The 21,115-nt window shown below is 38.8% G+C and overlaps 1 protein-coding gene and 1 non-coding gene across 5 annotated transcripts in view; both read left to right on the forward strand.

The window, feature by feature from the left end:
- BICDL1 (BICD family like cargo adaptor 1) overlaps positions 1–21,115 on the forward strand; it is an 80,668-nt gene that overhangs the window by 12,810 nt on the left and 46,743 nt on the right. The window lies entirely within an intron of this gene.
- LOC138401954 (U4atac minor spliceosomal RNA) lies at positions 1,179–1,304 on the forward strand. Its single transcript, XR_011236563.1, has one exon. It is a non-coding gene; the product is annotated as a U4atac minor spliceosomal RNA (small nuclear RNA).

Raw genomic sequence — 21,115 nt, forward strand, 5'->3', positions numbered from 1 at the left:
CTTTTGTGTATTGATTTAAAGCCTGTAAGTCCTTTGTGTTGAACTGTGTTTCTCCTTTGGTCTGTAACTGGGTGACTGGCCCTGTAGTCTTCTGACCCTGCTGATGGATCTGGAAATGAGCCTTTTAGATTTTATGAAAAATTCCCTTGTCTTATGGAGATAATTAGCTGTTATTTGGGTTTGAGTATCATTATGGCTTTCCCCTACTTCTCAGGAGCATACACTCTGGACAGAAGATCTCCCTGTCTGTAACTGTATGTCATCGTTATCCATTCTACCCCAAATGATCTGTAGTATGCGGAAGGAGGCAGCCAGATGTTCTCCTTGGGAAAGCTGAATGGTGACTGCTTCTGAACGGAACTACTTCTAAAATACGTAGTTACTCCCGTGCAGCCCTGATGGCTTCTTCCCAAAGGAGAACTCTTGAGAATTCACCTTAAAATTATTATTTTTTCTCTTCCTATTTACTTAGGTGTTGTGCTGTATTCTTTTTGATTTTGTTTTCCCAGGGCCCTCTCCGTTAGTCACTTTTCCCCTCATTGCAGCTCTACAAGTGTCTGTAACAAACCTCCCTGATTCCTCACATCCAGAATTAGGGTCATGTGGCCAGTCACTATGGCTTTGGGTATTACTATCTAAGTGTGCCAAAGAGGGAAGCTGCATTTGGGGCAATATACAAAAAGGTCTGTTTCAAAGGCTGAGTGAAGCCAAAAAGGATTTTTACTATAGAATCACTGAGATAGGGAGAGGGGGATAAAGAGCATTCAGCAGGAAGGTAGGCCTAGGTCCAAAGCCAGGAGAAACTCAAGCCTGCATTTTAAACTAGAAGTGTTTAGGCCGAGAGCCATCGGGAGGAATAATCTAAAGATTGGTGATGGAGAGATTGAAATAAAGAAACAAAGATCCAGTGTAGTTCAGGTGAAGCCAGGCAGTGTGAAATCTAGGTCTATGAAAGATTGGCACCCAGTGGGTTGTTGTTTTTGTGAACTTTGGTTTATCTGGCTACTTAAGGATCTAAGCTTTACTGGATATACTTTGTAGATATTCAGAAATTCGAATTTTGCCTCTATCCCAAGTTTCTTAAGTTTTTATACCTTCTTAAATTTAAGTATATATATTTTCATCACTTTTTCTGATAGCAAAAAGAAGGCATGTAAAATAATATTGAAACAATGGAAACCCTCGTTTTCTTGGGGTTGTGCTACTGTCCGGTGAGCACATAGTGAGGGCAGTGCTGCTAACGCCTGCACAGCACACCCACATCAACTAGAGCTTTGCTTTACCTTGGTGCAATTTTTGGGAAAAAGAAAACCCTCCTTAAAAAAAAAAAACAGTGAAATGTTTGATGTAAACATAAAAATCTCTCATGTCTCTCATGATCCTCCTCTGAAGAAAATACAAGTGACACTTTGGTGTTAAATTTTTTCGTATCTTTTTCATATATCATACACGTACACATATCGTGCATAATTTTTCTACCTTTTTTTTTTTTTTTTTTTTAAGAGGCAGGGTCTCACCCAGGCTGAAGTACTGTGGCATGACTGTCGCTCACTGCAGCCTTGAACTCTTAGGCTCAAGTCATCTTCCTGCCTCAGCCTCCCAGAGTAGCTGGGACTACAGGTGTGTGCCACTGTGCCCGCTTGGCTAATTTTTTTATTTTTAGTAGAGGCAAGGTCTTGCTTTTGCTCAGGGTGGTCTCTGAACTCCTGAGCTCAAGCTAACAATCATCCTGCCTCAGCCTCCCAAACTGTTAGGATTACAGGCAAGAGCCACCATGCTGGCATCTTTCTTTTTAAACAAAATGGTTTTGTTAAATTTTTTTCAGTTACCCTATCTTGGACTTTTTTTTTTTTGTATTTTAATGGTTGTATATAGTATTCCATATAGTATATATGGATGTACCATAGTGTAATCACTATACTATTGAAGAGCATAGGTACTGGTTACAGTGGGTTAGTGTTAAAAACACTCCTGTAGTGGATGTCCTTGTTCATATATCTTTGTACTCTTATATTAGCCTTTCTCTAGGATAGAGTCCTAAAAATGGGATGGCTAGGTCAAAAAGCGTGTACATTTAAATTTTTAATAGATACTGTCATATTGCCTTCCAAGAATGTTTTAATAGTCTGTACACTCCCTAACATCTATCTTTATTAAGAATGAAAAACCTGTTCTGCATATATAAGTAGTAGTACTTCCAACTATAAAGAAAACTGAGGTAATTATCATCACCAAAGTCAGGATTTGGTTACCTGAGGAATAATGTGTGTGGTGGTGGGGAGGGCGGTTGTCATCATGGAATGGTGCTTGCAGGGAGGCTTCCGGAAAGCTGTAAGCATTCCACTTCTTGACCTGGGCGGTATGTATGTGGTTGTTTGCATTATAATTATTTGTTAAACAATACATATGTTTTATGTATTTATCTGTATACATGCCGTTAGTTATATTTAAGCATAGTTGTATTTCACAGTAAAAAGAACTGATTCATTCAACAATATTTACAATGTATATGTATGAAGTCACTGTTCTGTGTAACAGAAATACTGCAGTGAACAAGGTGAATTCCCTGTCCTAAAATAATGCGGGAGGTCACAGTAAAGCAGGAAATGCATAAATGAAACAAGTCAAGTAATGATAGTACTATGAATAAAATAAAGTCAGGTAAGGAGGAGAATACGGTAGCTGTAGGGGCAACTCAGCGTTTGATAGGGTTCTTGGGAAGGAACCTTTTGGGGGGAGGCAAAGTTTGAGCAGGATAAAAAGGAGTGAAAGTATGTTCCAGGCAAAGAAAACAACATGTGAAAGCCTAGGAACTGATGTGGCTGGGGTGTGGTCAGCCCAGAAAGGGTGTAGAAGATGAGGTCAGAAGGGTAGTCAGCAGCCAGATCTGCTGTGATACTGAGTTGGGATTTTCTTTGGTATGCTGGGAAGCCAGTGGTGTGTTTTTTGGCAGGGGAGCGTAGTGACCTGATTGATAAACTACTTGTAAAAGATGACTCTCATTGCTGTGGGAGGATGGAATATAGGGGCTAAGGGTAGAGGCATGGAGATGGGTGAAGAAGCAATTTTCCAAGTGGAGAGTTGATGGTAGCTTTGATTATGGAGGTGCGAAAAGGATTAGATTGGATACATGCCTTGAGGGTAGAACCAACAAGACTTGCTAATGGAATAAATGGATGTGGGAAGGGGAGTTAAGGAAAAAATAATTTAAAATGCCTCCTAGGTTTTGTCTTGAGCTACTGGAGGAACAGTGGCATTATTAACTTGAGAGACTAAAGACTGAAGGAGGGAAGGATGGTAGTTTGGGGTGGAAATCAAATAATTTTGTTTTGTACTGTATAGGCTGCTAAGTTTGAACTGCCCTTTAAACATCCATGTTAGTTTCACATTAGTAAAACAATGAGAATTCTGTTGTATTCAGGTGAAATACTGAGTTAAATTTCCTCAGCCATCTGAGCTCTCTCAGAACCCAAGACGCTGTTCTAGTACCTTAGAACTTACTTATTCACAATGACTGAAGCTGTATTCAGACAACAGTCTCCCCCACTCTCTACCCCCCCCCCCCACCCACACACTCTCAGCTCCCGGAAGAGCCATTCTCCTGGGTTCATGTCTGTGAGGTGAGATGTGTAGGAGGAAGTTGATGCACACAGGAGCTTTGTCTCTGTTTCCTGCCTGTTGGGAGCTGTATTCCTCAGTCGGCCTCTAATGTCTTATCCACACACAAAGAATATAGTTTGCATACTAGCTGAAACTGATCTTCCCTGAAAAGACTAATTTTCCTCTGAAGAGTAAACAGATCCCTATTCTTTAAATAGCTCATTTTGGATTAGCAGCTCTGCATCTGGTACACTTATTGAAGCAAATTTCTCCCAGGTTCATTTCTTGGGGCTAAAGGCTTTAAAACAGTTTCCATAACTATCCCAGTCACTGTGCCTCTGTTGGGTGACCCACAGCCATCCCTGTTTCTAGGACATTTTACTGTGAACATCTACAGCTGCTCATCAGAAGTTTTAATTGCTGAATGGGCTTTTGTTCCTTGTTTTCTTCTTAAAAGTTTCCTTCATTTACAGGTGTTATGTGGCAATTTTTAGTCAGCCTATCCCGTTAAGAAGGTAGGAAAACAAGATTGTTTTTCCCCCACCAAATAACAGTAATTTAAATTTTCAAAGGATTTTCACATATGTGACCTCCTCTGATCCCATTTCTACCTGTGACGGAAGTAGTGGTAATTATTCTTTATTTGGCAGAGAAGGAAGCTGAGTATCAGAAGTTTAATGACGCTTGTTCAAGGCCTTATACTAGTTACAGGCTAACCACTGGTTTGAGGATTGGTTTTTATACATTTTCCAGGATGGGCAGTCAATCAGAAATAAAAACCTCTTCACATATATTTCTGTCTCATTGGTTTAGTTGATTTTTTAGTTAATATTTGCTGGGTCATATTGTTTTGGATGCCTCTTAACTTCTGAGTCACCGAGTAAAATGAATCCAAAGGTTTGGAATTCATTTTTAGCAATTTCTGTGTGATACGTCAAGGTTGTGCTAGAAAGATTAAAGATGGTATGTTGAGAGTATCACTTCAGCTAACACAGAAAAGGGGCTTTTGCATATAGAAGCTCTACTTTATGAAGACAGCATTTCTAGACTGGCACTATTGCTAATTGATAGATTAAACACATCAGGGTGGTAATTGCTTATTCTTTCAGCATATGGGTGTTTTTACTGGTAGATTCTTATATTGATTATTTGAGCCCATTCTTAATTATATACCCAGAGAGAGCCATGCCTGATTCAGGAGTCTTTGGGTTGGTTGTGTTGGTTATGGCTATATCTAGTTCTGATTTTCTTTTTCAAAAGAGGAGAGCCTAAGGTTCTAGCATATTAAGTCTAAATTCTGGAAGTTGCCAGGCCCAGCATTCAGATTAATTACTGTAACAATACATCTTTTTAATGCTGCTAGTTTTGACTTAATACAATGACAGTCAGTCTTTTTTTGACCTTGAAATCTGGACCCTCAGTCCCTGTAGACAGCTCAGTGTATCGTGTTGGAGAGATGAAAACAGAATTAAATGAGCTGCCCTTGTCTGATGTGAGGTGGGGCCCCTAACTGTCTACCTAGCAAATGGGTTGCAGATGGTAGGAAGGTTGGAGTTGACAGGCAGAAGAAAAATTGCCAGCCAACTATGTCCTCTTTTGTTACTTACTGTAAGTAGCCTGTAGTTCTGGCCCCTAAACATTGTTGCTTTGAAAAATAAAGTATCTGGCCGGGTAGGTGGCTCAAGCCTATAATCCTAGCACTTTGGGAAGTTGAGGCCAGGAGTTCGAGACCAGCCTGAGCAACATAGTGAAACCTCATCTCTACAAAGAAATTTTTTTAAGTTAGCTGGGTGTGGCGGCACATGTCTGTTGTCCCAGGTACTTGGGAGGCTGAGACAAGAGGATGGCTTGAGCCTAGGAGTTCAAGGCTGCAGTGACCTGTGATGATACCACTGCATTCTAGCCCAGACAACAGAGTAAGACCCAATAAACCAATCAATCAAATCTGTATTCAGTGAACAAACATAATCAGTAGAAAAGCAGGTAATGTTTGATTCTAATAGCATCTTTTCCATTTCCCTTCATTGGAGTCCAGGACAATAATCCAGTGCTATCATTATAATTTTTAGAGGTAAAGAGAATTTCTAATCTATCTGGACCAGTGTTGTATAAAATGTTTGCTTTTCAGAGATTCTGTAGATTTGATTGTGTTTTTAAAATTTGTAATGTTTTGAAGAACCATTACCAAAATAGACATCACATATTCTCTTAAGATAGATGCCACATGGAAGATATAAGAGACCACTAGTGCCTTCTGAGCATTTTCATGTTTTATATTTCTGCTTAATATTTTATTTGGGGAAAAAAGTGGGTTTTGGGCTGTGTATTAAAGAAAAACATTCTTTGTAATCACTAATCTATTACTGGTTAAGGAAGCTGAGCCCCAGTGAAGTTTAAGTCTATAGTCCCAAGTCCTTTGCTGCTTCTAGTGGGGCTCTTCTTGGCTCAACAAGTAAAACAAGCCATCTCTTTGGGAATAAATAATGTAATACTGATTAAGAAAAAAAGGGAATACTATTCATTATTTGTAGAGGAATAACCCTAGTTTTAATTTTATTAATTGATACTGAAGTTGCTATACCAGATAAGTCCCCAAATCTTAGCTTAACAGAGGAATTAAAAGCTGGTATTCTTAATTGATGGGTGGCTCTCAATTGAGGTAATTCAATGATTCAGCCATCTCCTTCCATCTTGTGATTCTGCTATCTTCAACAGGTGGCTTCCAGGGTCATAGCAGAAGGGAAGGAGGCTGGAAGGTTTCTGTGGGTCATGCCTCGAAATGGTGCCCATGGCTTCCATTCATTCGCTAGTCAGAACTGAGTCACAGGACCACACTCAGTGATAAGAGAGGCTGGGAAGTGTGGGCTAGCTTTGTGTCCAGGGAGAAGATGAAATGGGTTGGTGAACAGCTAGCCAGTCTCATCCGTAACGGTGTTAGTAGAAAGAGTCCTGGACTTTCCTCTTCTGGGCTTCAGTTTTCTGAAGGGGTTAGAGTAGCTGATTGCTAAGATCCTTCCAGTTCTAAGTAGGTAGGATTCTAAGGCAGACAGTTGTTAACGGTACCACCTTTGTGGGTACACATGCATTATTCTATTTCAAATAGAGAGGCTGTTTGGTCTTTTCATACTCAGGTAATATCTCTGATAATCACATAGTTGGGTAAATTCCTTTGAAGTTGTAACTTGATCCAGAATCCTCAAAAATTTTTAAATGGCTATCTTTTTCAGATTGCCTTTAGGGTAGGATAGGCCCTTTCATGGTTATGTTAGGTAGGCTAACTCTGTTATAGCAGATAAACCTTAAGAGATCAATAGTGTTACAGAATAGAAGTTTATTTTTCATTCCCATAAAGTCCAAATGGTGTTGCCGTTTAAACATGAGAAAAAAGTAGCATTGAGTTTTAATGGGAAGAATTGTCCTGGAAAACATGTTCAAGCCCATGCTCCATCGCTAACTTTCTGACCTTGAACAAATTCTCACTCTGGGTCTCAGTTTCTGGCAGTAAAACAAGGGGATTGAACTTGTTTTACTTCTTCACTCTCTAAATGTTCATGTTTGTATGTAATCTCTACTAGAAAAGAAAAGTCTTCGGAAAAAATTCTCACATTATGTGGTGTAATAGATTGTGTCTAGTAGCCTTGTAATGCTGCCTTCTTTGCACGCAGAATATATTCATCCTTCTCTGGGGCGAAGAGCAGCTTCTCCTCTCTCCTAAATTTACTCTTCTGTATAATGAGAAATAGAGAAAGGTTGAGATGGTTGGTGCCACAACAAAATTTATTTTCCATTCCAGTCATGACACATAAGGTACTTTCCGTGCACACGACTGACAGTGTAGGGAGTGAGGAGGTGTTTGTGTGCTTTTCCTGTTTAAAATTATGCACCATAGTACTGAGGTTTTACGAGGGCGACATTCTCTAGTTCTCTACAAATAAGTCACATTCCGCATTAATGATTAGTTGCATTCAGTGCTGCATGGTTGTCATTTGCTGAACTGCAAGAATTCCCTCTGTGCACACCTCTCGTCATCAGTTGCTAGGTTACAGCTTTTCACATTGTCCCAGTCTGGTGATGTTGCTATGGATACCAGTTATTCCTCTTCCTATGACACTGTCTGGTTAGGCTCAGAGTGCAGGCAAAATGTAACTGTGACGTCAGAGATGTTTTAGCATATGTCTTTTCCTTTACATTAATTATAAGATCTAAGGTAGCGATTCCATGTGTTCTAATATTATATAAATTAAATTAGCTGAATCCTCGATATAGTCCCCTTAGGACCTTTATTCCATTATTCTACAGAAGTGAAACTAACAGATTACAAAATATGAATATGAAACCTGTACTGTCCAGCCTGTGTCCCACACAGACCAGCATCCTGCCTCCTGTAGGGATGGCTGTACATGGACTATAATCATTATCCTTGACATCTCCCTCAAAGTTAGGGACATCTGGGGATGCTTTTTGTCACACTCTTAATGTATTTAACTGATAAATCCTGTGGTCTAAATTTTATTGTAACTTAATGTCACACTCAGTTGTGTTTGTTTTCCTGGTAGGTTTTAGACAACATGAATGCAGGGACTGTGTCTTTAACTGGTTTTATCCCCAATAACACTTAGTGCCACACACATGGCAGGGATCCAGAAAAGGCTTATTGATTTGTTCTGAAGTCTGAAAGAGTAGGCAATGACTAATTTGATTTTAGATTCATAGCATGATGTTTTAAGATGGTGAGAACCCTTTCATATCACAGTTGTTGAAGGGCAAGGTTAACCCATGTTATTTAGCTTTTGCCTAGTCTGACCCTTTGATCTCGCAGTTGAGGAAAAAACTAAGGCCCTAAGAGGATGTGACTCACGTAAGGTCACAGAGCCACTAAGGCTGTGGTTTATGCAAATGTGCGTTATAAAACATTTTTATGAAAAACAGGGTTTAAAAATCGTTTCAGTAAAATAATTCTATTTACTTAAACAATAGTGTTTTGTTTTATGCGGTGTGTTTATTTAAAAAGCTAGCAGACAGATATATTATTAAAGAGGAACTTCAGTGTTCAACAGGAGCCCTATGAAGAGCATACCAATTATTTCATGTCAGCTCAAAACCTTGCTGTCTACTTAAATATTTGACTTACTCCTCAAAAACCAAATTGAAATTTAATATAGCATAGGATTGAGGCCAGTCCTTCAAAATGAACATCCTGTTTGAAAACTGGCAGAATCTGAATTAAAAAGCCATTCTTTGCATGTGATGGTACTTCCCTAAAGTGAAAGGAATTTATTTACCAAATAGAATCTTTTTGTTTGAAAAAAACAAAATGAATGAAAGTGTGTCCTCTGAAACACAACCTGCTAAAAGTGTTGGTGGACTTTAACTTGTCAGTGGGAGAGACAGACAAATCCCATGAGAGTCAGGGAAAGTGACAAAGCAGAAGTCCTCAAGAGAGGACATGTAATTCAAGATGAACCTCCCCAGACCAGAGACCAGAGAATTGAGGAGTCTGTCCCCCTCCTTTCCCTTCTTACTGCCACCTCTCTTGGTGAAGCTTTTTCTTAACTTTATGCAGTATCCCGAAACATAACTTCCTGCCTTTAAGCTCTGCCCCTCCATTTTTTCCCATTGTCAGATACCTTCCTCCTTGGAAGCTCTGAGCAACTCATTGCCTTTGGGGGACCCCCTTTACATAACAAATAGTTAAGAATGGGCATGGCATTCAAAGCCCTGTACCATCTGGCCCTAGCATACATTTCCAGCCCTGTCTCCTGTAGCCTTTCTTATGCTTCGACCAAATTAGCCTATTTCCTGAGAATGCCCTGTGCTTTCCCACCTCACACTGTCTCCTCCCATTGCCACCTGTTGGGATTTCCCCCAGTCTTCAAGGCCAACCTCAGTTGCCACTTCCTTCACGAGGCGTTTGCTGTTCTTCTCCCACCAGTTTTGATCTTTCCTTCTACTGACCACCTAGAGCACTTTAGTGCCTTTCTTTTGTCATTTACAGTCTGCCATCTCTTATGGTTAAATCATGTACTTGACTGTTGGCTGAGTCAAGAACTGTGTGCTCAGAGTACTTCCCACAGAGGACTGAGCTCCTTGTCTGAAAGCTTAGTATGTATTAGAACTAGGTTCACGAGTCAATTAGGGATATATTATTTAGTTCTGTGGTTCAAGTGTATAGCAAATTTGACCATTTACTAAAAGATTTAACCCACTCAGGAATATTTCACTTCCTTTATTCTCTTGCTGAATTCTTTTACCATTGTCTAGATCACTGGTTTACAGTCTTTGAATATAAAGACCCCCACCTTTAAAACCTAATCCAGTGACCTTCTACGAGATTTTGAAGCAGACTTATTGAAGTATAATATACAGTTTATAAAATTCACCCATTTGTAAGTGCATAATTCAGTTATTTTTAGCAAGGTATAGAGTTGTGCAACCATTACCATAATCCAGTCTTAGAACATTTCCATCACCCCAAAAAGTTCCTTCTGTAGTTAATCCTCACTCCTGTCTCCACCTTCAGCCCTGGGCAAACACTGGTCTGCTTTCAACCTGTATTAATTTTCCTTTTCTGGATATTTCATATAAATGGAATCAGACAATATGTAGTTTTTGTGTCTGGCTTCTTTCACTTAGCATAATGGCTTGTGAGGTTCATTTATCTTGTAGCACATAATAGTTCCTTTTTATTGCTGGATAGTATTCCATTGTGTGGACATACTGCATTTTATCTACATTTATTTATACTGAATTAACCAGTTGATGGAGATTTGGATTGTTTCCAGTTTTCCACTGTTACGAATAGTGCTGCTATGAACATTCATGTACAAATCTTTGTGTGGACATATGTTTTTCATTTCTCTTGGGTAGCTACCTAGGAGTGGAATTGCTATATGGTATGTGTCTGTAACTTTTTAAGAAACTGCCAAACTGATTTTCAAAGAAGCTTGTACCATTTTGCGTTTCCACCAACAATGCATGAGGGTTCCAGTTTTTCCACAAGAGGACCCCTTTTTAACATTTCAAAAACTGTAGACTCACATGGTAATAAATGTTGTTTTAGTGTCAGCAGGTTGACAAAAAGTATTAAAATGACATATTAGGCATTGAGTAATACTTTTAGAAGGATTTATATTCTGTAATCAAGATGGCATGTAATCAAAATGATGTATTCAATCTATGGGGAATGCTCTTATAGCAACTCAGTGTCCCCAAAGGATCCCTGGCTTATAAGTTGTGAGCCACTGGTCCAGATGACTTGTTTAGAAATAAATATAAGCTATCTTGTGTCTTTTTATGCATCATCTGTAAAATAGAGATCTACCTCATAAAGTTGTTTGAAGACTACATGAAAACTGTCAAGCTTTGGCCCATAATAGTTAAATCAATTAGTGACAGCTATTAGTAGAAAGCAGTGTGAGGCTATGGAGCAATAACAGCTGAGAATTCTAACTTTCCTGAATCAGGCTAGATTAATAGTAGTCTCTTCTTTTCTCAAACTGTCCTTGAAATAGAGACTGTATCAATACTTGGAAACACCTGTTTCCATGCTTAATTCTTGCTGACTTCAGATTGCTGTTTGTATGCATTCATTTCCTTTGGTTTCATCTTTTTTGGGTAGGAACCTTCTCCCTCCCCTACTCCTAATCTGTCAAAGTTGCTTAGTAAATGTTACTCCTGTATTCAAAGGTTGTAATTCTCATCCCTGATTTCACATTAGGGTCACCTGTAGAGCTTTTGAGCTGAATACTGATGCATGGGTCCCATCCCCAGGGATTTGATTTAACTGCTCTGGGATGTGACCTGGGCATCTAGATTTTTAAAAGCAGGTGATTATAATATGTATCCAACGATGAGAATTACTGTTCTAATGTCAAACCGGGATTGGAGACAGCTGTTCTTGCCTAATTTAGTATCAGCAGCAGATGTTACAAGCATCTTAATTCCTTCATCAGTAAAGGGGTTGAACAAAATGGACTCTCTCGGATTCCGTGTTAGAATCGGAGAGTTCCAAGCCACTGGAGGAACCTCTCAGGTAAATCTTTCTTCCACCTAAGTAGCACTCTCGGTGTCTGAGAAGGAGGTTGGGGAATGAAAGCAAATACTTTAAACCTTGCTGAAGTCAGGGTGTATTTTATCTGTCACTCTGGAAGGCAGTGTGGCATAGACAAATTAATGCAGGTTTTGGTACTAGATGAATCTGGGTTTATTTTGGCACTATTGATTACTAGCTATGCTGGTTGAGGTTCAAGGAGTTTGCAATTGCACATTTTCCTCATCTGGAAAAAATAGGATCTTTTGAAAAAAAAACAAAAAGAATCGTATTCTATGCCTTGCAGAGTTTTTGGGTTGTAGACTGTGTGTAAAGTCTTTACTATTTGGCTTTGTAAATAGTAACTGCGTTTGTACTGTTACTCGTGTTGTGTCTTACCAACTGGGCATTAAAGCCCAGGGACTATGAAGTTAGAGACTGTGTTTTAGACTCGTTTGTATCTCCAGTACCTATTAAAGTGCCCTGTGTTCGGGTTATAAAATTTGACAATGATATAGAAAACAGAACATTTAATTTCTTTTTAAAAAATCTGGGTGATTTCATAGGTAAATAATTAACAGAGATGTGGCATTATAACATTAGTGCTTAGCAAGCAAATGTTGCTGCACATCATTTTTTTATTTGTTTGTTTGTTTGCGCGGGTTGTCGGGGGGATTCTTGCTATGTTGCCTGTGCTGGCCTTGAACTCTTGGGCTCAAGCAATCCTTCTGTCTCAAGCCCCCCTGAGTAGCTGGGACTACAGGTGCACTCCACCATACCCTCCTAATTTTTCTTTCTTTCTTTTTTTTTTTTTTTGGTAGACACAGGGTCTTACTGTGGTGGCCAGGCTGATTTCAAACTCTTGGCCTCCCAAAGTGCTGGGATTACAAGTGTGAGCCACCACACCCAGCCTACATTCTTTTTTCTATATCTCTTTATTTAGAATTTCATATTGAAGTATTTTTTGTAAAAATCGATAAGTCCAGCTTATCAATTTGTTCTGAAATTTACATGGAAATACATATGAATATGCATTTATACAGATGAATACCATAATGTCTGTGATTTATTTTAAAATACTTTAGAAAAATTGACAAAGCAAATAGAGCAAAATGTTAACATTTAATACTTCTAGGTGATGGGCACATGACCAAATACTACCAATTTTCATGTAGTATTTTCTCTTCTGTATGCCTAAAATTTTTTTAACAAAAAAAAACTTTAACTGAGTTTTCAAAAAGATAATATTGTCATTTAGAATAGTGGATGAGAAGTTAGGTAGATAAGAACATGGAAGGTAATGTGAACAGAACGCTTTGTCAAGTTAGACAAATGGGAACAAATCACTCTTGAGAAAAAGGAAAAAAACTGTAGAAGATAAATTTAAAGGACCTATAACAAGGAGATACACTAATAATTGAGGCAGAGGGCTGCTTCCGCTCAGGTTTTATGGATTCCTGTGGAAGGGGAGGACCAGTCCCTAATGCAGCTTCCCAGCACTTGTTGGCGTGGGTTAGGAGGAGGAGCTTCCCTCTGCATCGTCACCAGCTTTCCCTTGTTAGCCCTCTGTTGTGCTTTCCCGACTGCCTCTGTGGATGTGCTCCACTCACCTGCCCAGCATTATGACGGGATCTCTGTGCTCTGGCATGACAAAGACAGGACAACAGGAAGCTGGGTTTTTTCCCCCACATTCAGCTGTGGAGTTGGTGTTAAACTGGGGTGGAAATTCCATGAGGAAACTGGAATCATATAAAGCATGTGAGTTATTAACTGCTCCAGTGGTTGAAATGAGCAAAGAATGAGAATGATGGTGTAATCTCAAATCCATTGAAATAAAGTTGAATCTCATCCCATTCCCCTGGAGGTACCACTTTACCTTGAAAATGCTTAGTATTGATAATAACAACATTTTTGTGCTATATAGTTTGAGCTCTTTTCATATATTATCTAATTTGAGACTCACACTGTATTGTTAGATATGATCTCTTTTTTTACAGATAAGGAAACTGAATTAGGTTTTATTATCCCAATTTTACAGATAAAGAAACAGACCCAGAGAGGCTGTGATTTGCCTAGAGTTAATCAGCGAGGTCCTGCACACACTCATGTTGTCACTTTCTGTGTTCGATCATTGCTGTTTTTCTCCAAATTTCTTTGAGATTTTTAAAAATCCGGTTTGCACTCCCCAGGTGTTGATGAAAATATGACTTTTAAAGAACAATGTATGCCCCAGAATTTTCTCTTGGGTATAGTAGGCATCCAAAATATCTTTGGTCCCCATAGGACTGGTTTAGCTATTTTCATCCAAGACAGAGGCTAACACCACTTAACACCATCATCCCTAATTAACAGATCTGTTTCCTCTTAATTTGCAGTTATAGTACAAGATAGGCAAACAGCAAGAAGATTCAGATTCAGAGGCACTATAGTGTTGATTGTCATGTTCCTAAATGAGTGTTTTTAAGGGAAAGTTTTAACTGAGGTAGTGGTGGGTATTAATCTCACTCTGCCTTACCATGCCCTATGTTGTTAATGACCCAGAATTCATCCAGGAAATTGGCTATTTTGAAGGCTAGCTGTTAAATGCTTGTTTTCCTCATAGTGTCTGATCATCAGGACAGTCAATTTCGTCAAGGATCTGGAATTGGAATGTAGCTCTATCACTACATGGGACTACAGACTTTATTAGAAATACTAGTTTGTAGAGTTTCTCCAAGTCTCATTTTTACTAGAGTTTTAATTAATAAGAAAATATCTCTATGTTTTGCTCTCTACCTTTTAGACTTTTATGTTTCATTGGCCTTTACAAAGGCCCATTGTCTATCACGTATCCAAGAATTGGTCTCCCCCACACACACCAAAAAAAAAGGTGGATATTGAAAAGTAACAAGAAAATATGTTATATGAAGTAGGCCACAATGGGTCATGGCTGGCCAGAAACCTAGCTATTGAGGCAGAGTCTACAGTTCCTATAATTATAGATAAGCAAGGAGTCAAGTTGAAGGACAACTGACTTAGAAAAAAGCAGGTTGGGAACAAGGATCGTTGAGGTGATTGTATTCCAAGAAGTCAGTAAGGAGGCTCTAGCATACCGCACAAAGGCAGTCCCTGAGCTGAGGGTGCAGGGCCTTAGAACCATGGCCCCTATGCTCAAGTCATACAAGGGTAGACGTGTTAAGATCACCACAGGTATGAACAGAATGTACTATGCAACCCCAGGGCAGCATTCTGCTCTGTGTCCTGAATTGCATAGATGTAATTTTAACCTAAAGTTAGCACCAATTTTTTGCCTCAATAAGTAAGACAAAGATCTCTCAGCTTCATTCTATAGAACACAGTCTGTGACTTTATGATTATTATAACTAAGTGTTCTTTTTTATTTTTAACTTGGTTGCCATCCATGGACCCTGAATTGAAATGTAGATCTATTTAGAATTTTCAAAAGGGTTTAAAGCAACTTTCCTCAATAGAATCAATCCCAAGCAATGTATCTCAGAATAAAAAGGTTCTATGGTGGAGTGAATCTAGGAAACATTTAATATTATGTCCCTCTCTTGGAGATTTGCAGTGTATATTAGTATACTAAAAGCTTTTGTAAGTATTATAGTAAAGAAACCTATTTAACCCAATGTTTCCCAAATTTTTTTGAACCCAGAATTTTGTTTTTTGTTGCCAGTACCTACTAGCCACCTTTTGTACTAGTATTTCTTTTTTCTTCTTCCAGCTTTATTGATGTATAATTGACAAATAAAACTTGTATATATTCTTGATAGATGTCTATAGTGCAAAATGAACACCACAATCAAATTAACACTTAGTTACCATTTTTGTGTGCGAGTGGTGAGGACACTTAAGATCTACTCTCTTAGCAAGTTTCAGGTAAACAATACTCTATTAGTGACTATATTTCTTAAACAATACTGTATTAGTGACTATATTTCTTTTTTTTTTTTTTTTTTTTTTTTTTTTTTTTTTTTTGAGACAGAGTCTCACTCTGTTGCCCAGGCTAGAGTGAGTGCCGTGGCGTCAGCCTAGCTCACAGCAACCTCAAACTCCTGAGCTCAGGCGATCCTCCTGTCTCAGCCTCCCGAGTAGCTGGGACTACAGGCATGCACCACCATGCCCGGCTAATTTTTTCTATATATATTTTTTAGCTGTCCATATAATGTCTTTCTATTTTTAGTAGAGATGGGGTCTCGCTCTTGCTCAGGCTGGTCTCGAACTCCTGAGCTCAAACGATCCGCCCACCTCGGCCTCCCAGAGTGCTAGGATTACAGGCGTGAGCCACCGCGCCCGGCCCAATATTTCTTAAACAACTGTGGGAACAGAACATACGCCTGGAAACAAGGGCTATATGCCAAGTGGATTGAGCTTGAAAGGAGTAGAAGAGATGTAGATTATCATGAATGTAGTTTGTAACTCCATGATTTAGAGAAAAGTTCAGATCCTCGTTAAGGGAATAGATAAACCCAAGAAAGGGCTTAATAATGACAATCTGCTCTATTTTCCTGAAAAAGTGGGTGTATTTTTGGAAAGTGAGACAGGCTTGTGTCACTTGGAGCTAACAGGATGATGAGGATACCACACATTTGTATTTTACTTGAAGATTTACAAAACTTACATGTTTATGATCAGAACTCCATGAGGTAGAAAAGCAGATATCGTCCCCATTTTACAAAAGAGGACCCTCAGACTAAATGGCTTGCCCCAGGTCACATGACATAACTGGTATGTGATAAAATGTGTCTAGAACTCTGGGCTTCAGGCCCCAAGTCCAGGACTCATGCCCATATCGCTAAAGTAGTTGTCCACATCTGTGCTAATGTTTCTTTTAGAGAAATGTATACTTTCTCTGATCTTGGACCTCCAAATACTGGGGGGGAAAAGAAGCATACACTATGTTGTTCACTTTTCTTTTCTTTCTTACAGTACTTCTAGTTGCATTTCTACCCCTGAGTTCTTTTTTGTCTTTGCTACTTCCTGTGGCGACTCAGTGAAGAGCACAGTCTGGATATGACAAACACCAGTTTGTCTCTAGGTGTGAGTTTTGGTCTCAGAGGATCAAACCTTGCACTTGACCAAAATTCAAATTTTTCTTATAGAACATGTTTCTAGATATGAATTTAAAACCTAATGTGTCTAACCTTTTGCAGTTTTGACTTTGGATTTCACAAATTCAGCAAACATTTATTGAGGAGTGACTACCAGCTACAGTCCACCAAGCTATACATATTTTTCCCCAACACTTTATTTTAAAAATTTTCACACATGCAGAAAAGTTGAAAGAATCATTCATAAACACCATAAAACTATCACCTATATTTTATAGTTAATATGTTATTTTATTATTTTTATCACACATCTGTCCATCTATAATCATCCATCACCTCATCTTATTTTTTGATGCATTTCAAAGTTGAAGACATCAGTACACTTCATTCCTAAATACTTGAGGATGTATATTATTAACCTAGAGTTCAGCATTTACAGTTCCCTTTTTGTATGTTTAGCTTGTGTGCCAGGCACATGATAGGTGCTTATCAAATGTCTATTAAATATGTGAATAGCTCAATCAGATAAAAAAAAAAACAGGAGAGAGAAGACTAGAGTCTATACATTCATGAAAGTGGTAGATTCCTGTGTAGTTTGAAAAGGCCATTTCATGTCTGCTGTCTTGACAGTCTCAAAAGAAAATTCCTCCCACCGTATCTTCCTTCACAACATTCTGTGTATACAGGACCCCACACGTACCTGTGTTAGAACATTCCATTCTCAGAGGCAAAACATTCCAATCTTACAAGCCAGGAAGAAAGAAACTTGTTAGGAAAATTAGGCCAGAATGAGTTGGTGCTCCTATTCCTGGTACTGATGAACTGGGTAGCTTTGGGGTCTGAACAATGACAGAAACAAGGAGCAGCTGGCTAGGATTTAAGGGGAGATTTTAAAAATTTTTTGTCCTAAGTATCTTATGGCCTAGCCAAGCTGTCATCTATATAGCTCTGTCACTTTTAGGCTGACTGATGGGTTAAAGAATTAGCAGTTTCTTCCTGTCCCATTTTCCAGGACCAGCTGATACTTCATCCCCATGAAGGCTTTCCTCACCCTTCTAGCACACCGTGATTGCTTCATTTTCAGAACTCATTATCATTTACTTGTCACTGCCTTGGGAGACTTTGTCTTATTTAACTTATTTTTAAAATAACCTTTTGTGAGTACTAAAGCAGTACATGTGCACTACTTTTATAAATTTCTAAAAACTTAGAAAGTAGAGGCCAGGCATGGTGACTCACGCCTGTAATCCGAGCACTCTGGGAGGCTGAGGTGGGAGGATCACTTGAGGTCAGGAGTTCGAGACCAGTCTGAGCAAGAGCAAAACCCCACCTCTACTAAAAATAGAAAGACATTAGCTGGGTAACTAAAAATGGAAAAAATTAGCCAGGCATGGTGGCACATGTTCCCAGCTACTTGGAAGGCCAAGGCAGGAGGATTGCTTGAGTCCAGGAGTTTGAGGTTGCTGTGAGCTATGATGATGCCATGGCATTCTAACCTGGGCAACAGAGTGAGACTCTGTCTCCAAAAATAAAAAATAAAAAAAAAAATAGAGACAAGTCAAACAATTAAAAAGTAAAAACATCACATTTCTACCTTCCAGAGATCACTACTGAAAACAGCTTAGTACAAATCTTTAGGGACCTTCTTCTAGGCATGTGTAAATACATCTATAATTTTTTTAAACCAAAATCATGTATGTTGCATGTACTATTTGTAACCTGCTTTTTAGATCAGTGATGGCCACCTTTCTACTACAGTAATTTTTCATTATCGTAATATCCAAGTCATATTCAAATTTCCCTGATTGACCTCAGAAGGTGTCCTTTACAGTTGGTTTAAACATCAGGATCTAAAACAGGACGATCCATTATGTCTGGTACTTTAAATATTATTTATTCCAGTATAATCCTTTTCCTTTTTTATGCCAATGACATGTTGAAGAAACTGGGCCAGTTTTCCTGTGGAGAGTTTCAGCTTTTGAATTTGTCAGGTTGCCTCCTCATAGTGATACTTAGCTCATTCTTCTATTTCCTGGTATTTCCTATTAACTAGAGGTTATATATAAAAACTTGAGGGATTTAGGTCAAACATTTTTGGCTAGAAGATGTGCACTTCTGATGCATTACATCAGATGACACATAGCTGGTTGTCCCTCCATCGGCGATGGTGGAATTGACCCCTGGACTATGCTGGTGATGTGAGATCCTCCATTGTTCAGTTTTGTTTTTCCCCATTTGACAAGAAATCTATGGAATGTTCAGGCATTGACTTTTGAAACATTCTTTTTTCAACACCACCAAATACTAGAACACAATTTCTCATCTTTTGTGGTCATTGAGCATTTTGATGAGAATAGCATATCACCAACTAAATTTTCGCTTGTAACTTTACTGCATGGTTTTGGTCCATATAACTTATTTTTCTGATTTTGTAAAATGAACCAGTATTAGTTGTAGACTAATAGAAATTATACTTTCTAAGAATGAAATTAGGAAGATTGCAAATGTAATGGATGAGATCTACCATCTGTAGAAATGACAAACTAAGAATTGTCTTTTAATGAGTACAGATTTAGGAACATACAAAATACAATCAAGGTTACTTGAGTGTAACTCAGGAAGGCATGACTGGACTCTATTTTTAACTAAAGTTATGATGCTAAAATTAAACACAAAGAGATTTGAGAGCAGCTGCGTGGCAATGGGTCTCTTTCCCTGGAGTGGGACACTGAGCTTGAACAGAGGCATCTGGACACCTGGGGAGTTGATCCCCTGGAGAGTGCAGGACATTGACTTTGTGACTCTTTTTGGGACATAAGATCGTCTAAGAAATTGCTTTACTGGGATTTGGCTTCACTCACCAATTTCCTTCAAGGGACGCAGGGGTCAGCCAACTTTTTATTATCTCACCATTGCCAAGAGTCAGGAGTTGGCATGGCTTGATTGGTTCCTCTGCTCACGATCTCACAACATGTAAATTCAAGGTGTTGGCTGGGCCAGGGTTTTGCCTGGAGCTCAGGGTCTCCTCTTAAGCTCATTCAGGTTCTTGGCCAAATCCCATTCTTCGCTGCTGTAGGACTGAGGCCCGTGTCTTCTAGAGGTTGCCCCTGTCCACAGGAAGTTCACAGCATAGCTGTCTTCCTCCTCTAGGCCAGCAGCAGTGTGGCTATCTGCCACTTCTGGTCTCTGTTTTATTTAACCTTTAAAATTTTTCCAAAAATTGCATTTTTTCTCTCCAGCTAGGTTGGAGCTGTGTGTCCCCCCACCCTGCCATAGCTCTTAGCATAATTATGTTTTGTACAAAGAAGATACTTTAAGTTGGGTTGTTTCTGTAGTTGTTGCTCTGAAGTAAGAATTAAAAAAGTATTGCATGCTTACTGTGTACCAAACACTGTGCAAGACACTTTCTCTCATTTGAGCCCTGTATCAACCCTATGTGGTATGTAGCCTTATCACATTTCTTTGAAATGAAAAAAAAAAAAAATGAAGCTCAGAGAGGCTAAATGTATTACGTAAGGTCACCACACACAGCAAACAAATAGCTGCACTGGGATTCATATCAAAGGTGACTAACTCCAAAACCCTGCTCTTAAATCCCTAGTAAACTACTTACTGTAAATGAAATTCTGAGAAATGCCCTTGTGCTAAGATCTTTTTTTAAAAAACCTCCTTAAAAAACTGCAATATGCAGAAGGAGCATAAATAAACGTATATATTGATGAAATGTCACAATAAAAACATATACCCATGTAACCACCACACAGGTCAAGAAATAAAATGTTCCTGGCAGAACTCTATTTCCCCTCCACAAATACAGCCTCCTCTTCTCCCCAGAGGAACCACTACCTCTGTGGTAATTATTCCTTTCCTTTGCTTTATAGTGAGTTTTACCTGCTAAGTGTGTATCCATAAATAATACCATCTTGTTTTGCCTATTCTGGAATTTTGTATAAATGGAATCATATGGTGTGAATTATTTTGTGACTTCTTTAGCTTGGCATTTTTTCAGTTCATGTTGATGCATGTAGCTTAGTTAATTCATTTGCTTTGGTGTATTATATTTTGTATGAATATTAACAAATGTATTTTACTGGTGCTGGTTTATAAGTTTTAGCTATTAATGCTTCTATAAACAATCTTGGACATACAGTGTGGCACACATAAACACACATTTCTGTAGGATATATACTGAGGGAATTGCGAGGTACATAAATCTTTGACAGCTTCTCCAATTATTTTCTGGGAATAGATTTCTAGCAGTAAAATCAATAGATGAGAAGGTGTGACCATGGAAGGTGATTTGAGGACTACTGTGAGTTTACTCCATTATCAGGATAGCCTTTATTCTAATTTAATTCTTTCTGCCACACTATAAACCAGCGGGCACTTTGCTCAGTCTGTGGAAACAAGCTATAGAATCAGTGAGCAATTTCCT

Source organism: Eulemur rufifrons, chromosome 21, assembly GCF_041146395.1.
Source record: "Eulemur rufifrons isolate Redbay chromosome 21, OSU_ERuf_1, whole genome shotgun sequence".
Classification (NCBI taxonomy): Eukaryota; Metazoa; Chordata; class Mammalia; order Primates; family Lemuridae; genus Eulemur; species Eulemur rufifrons.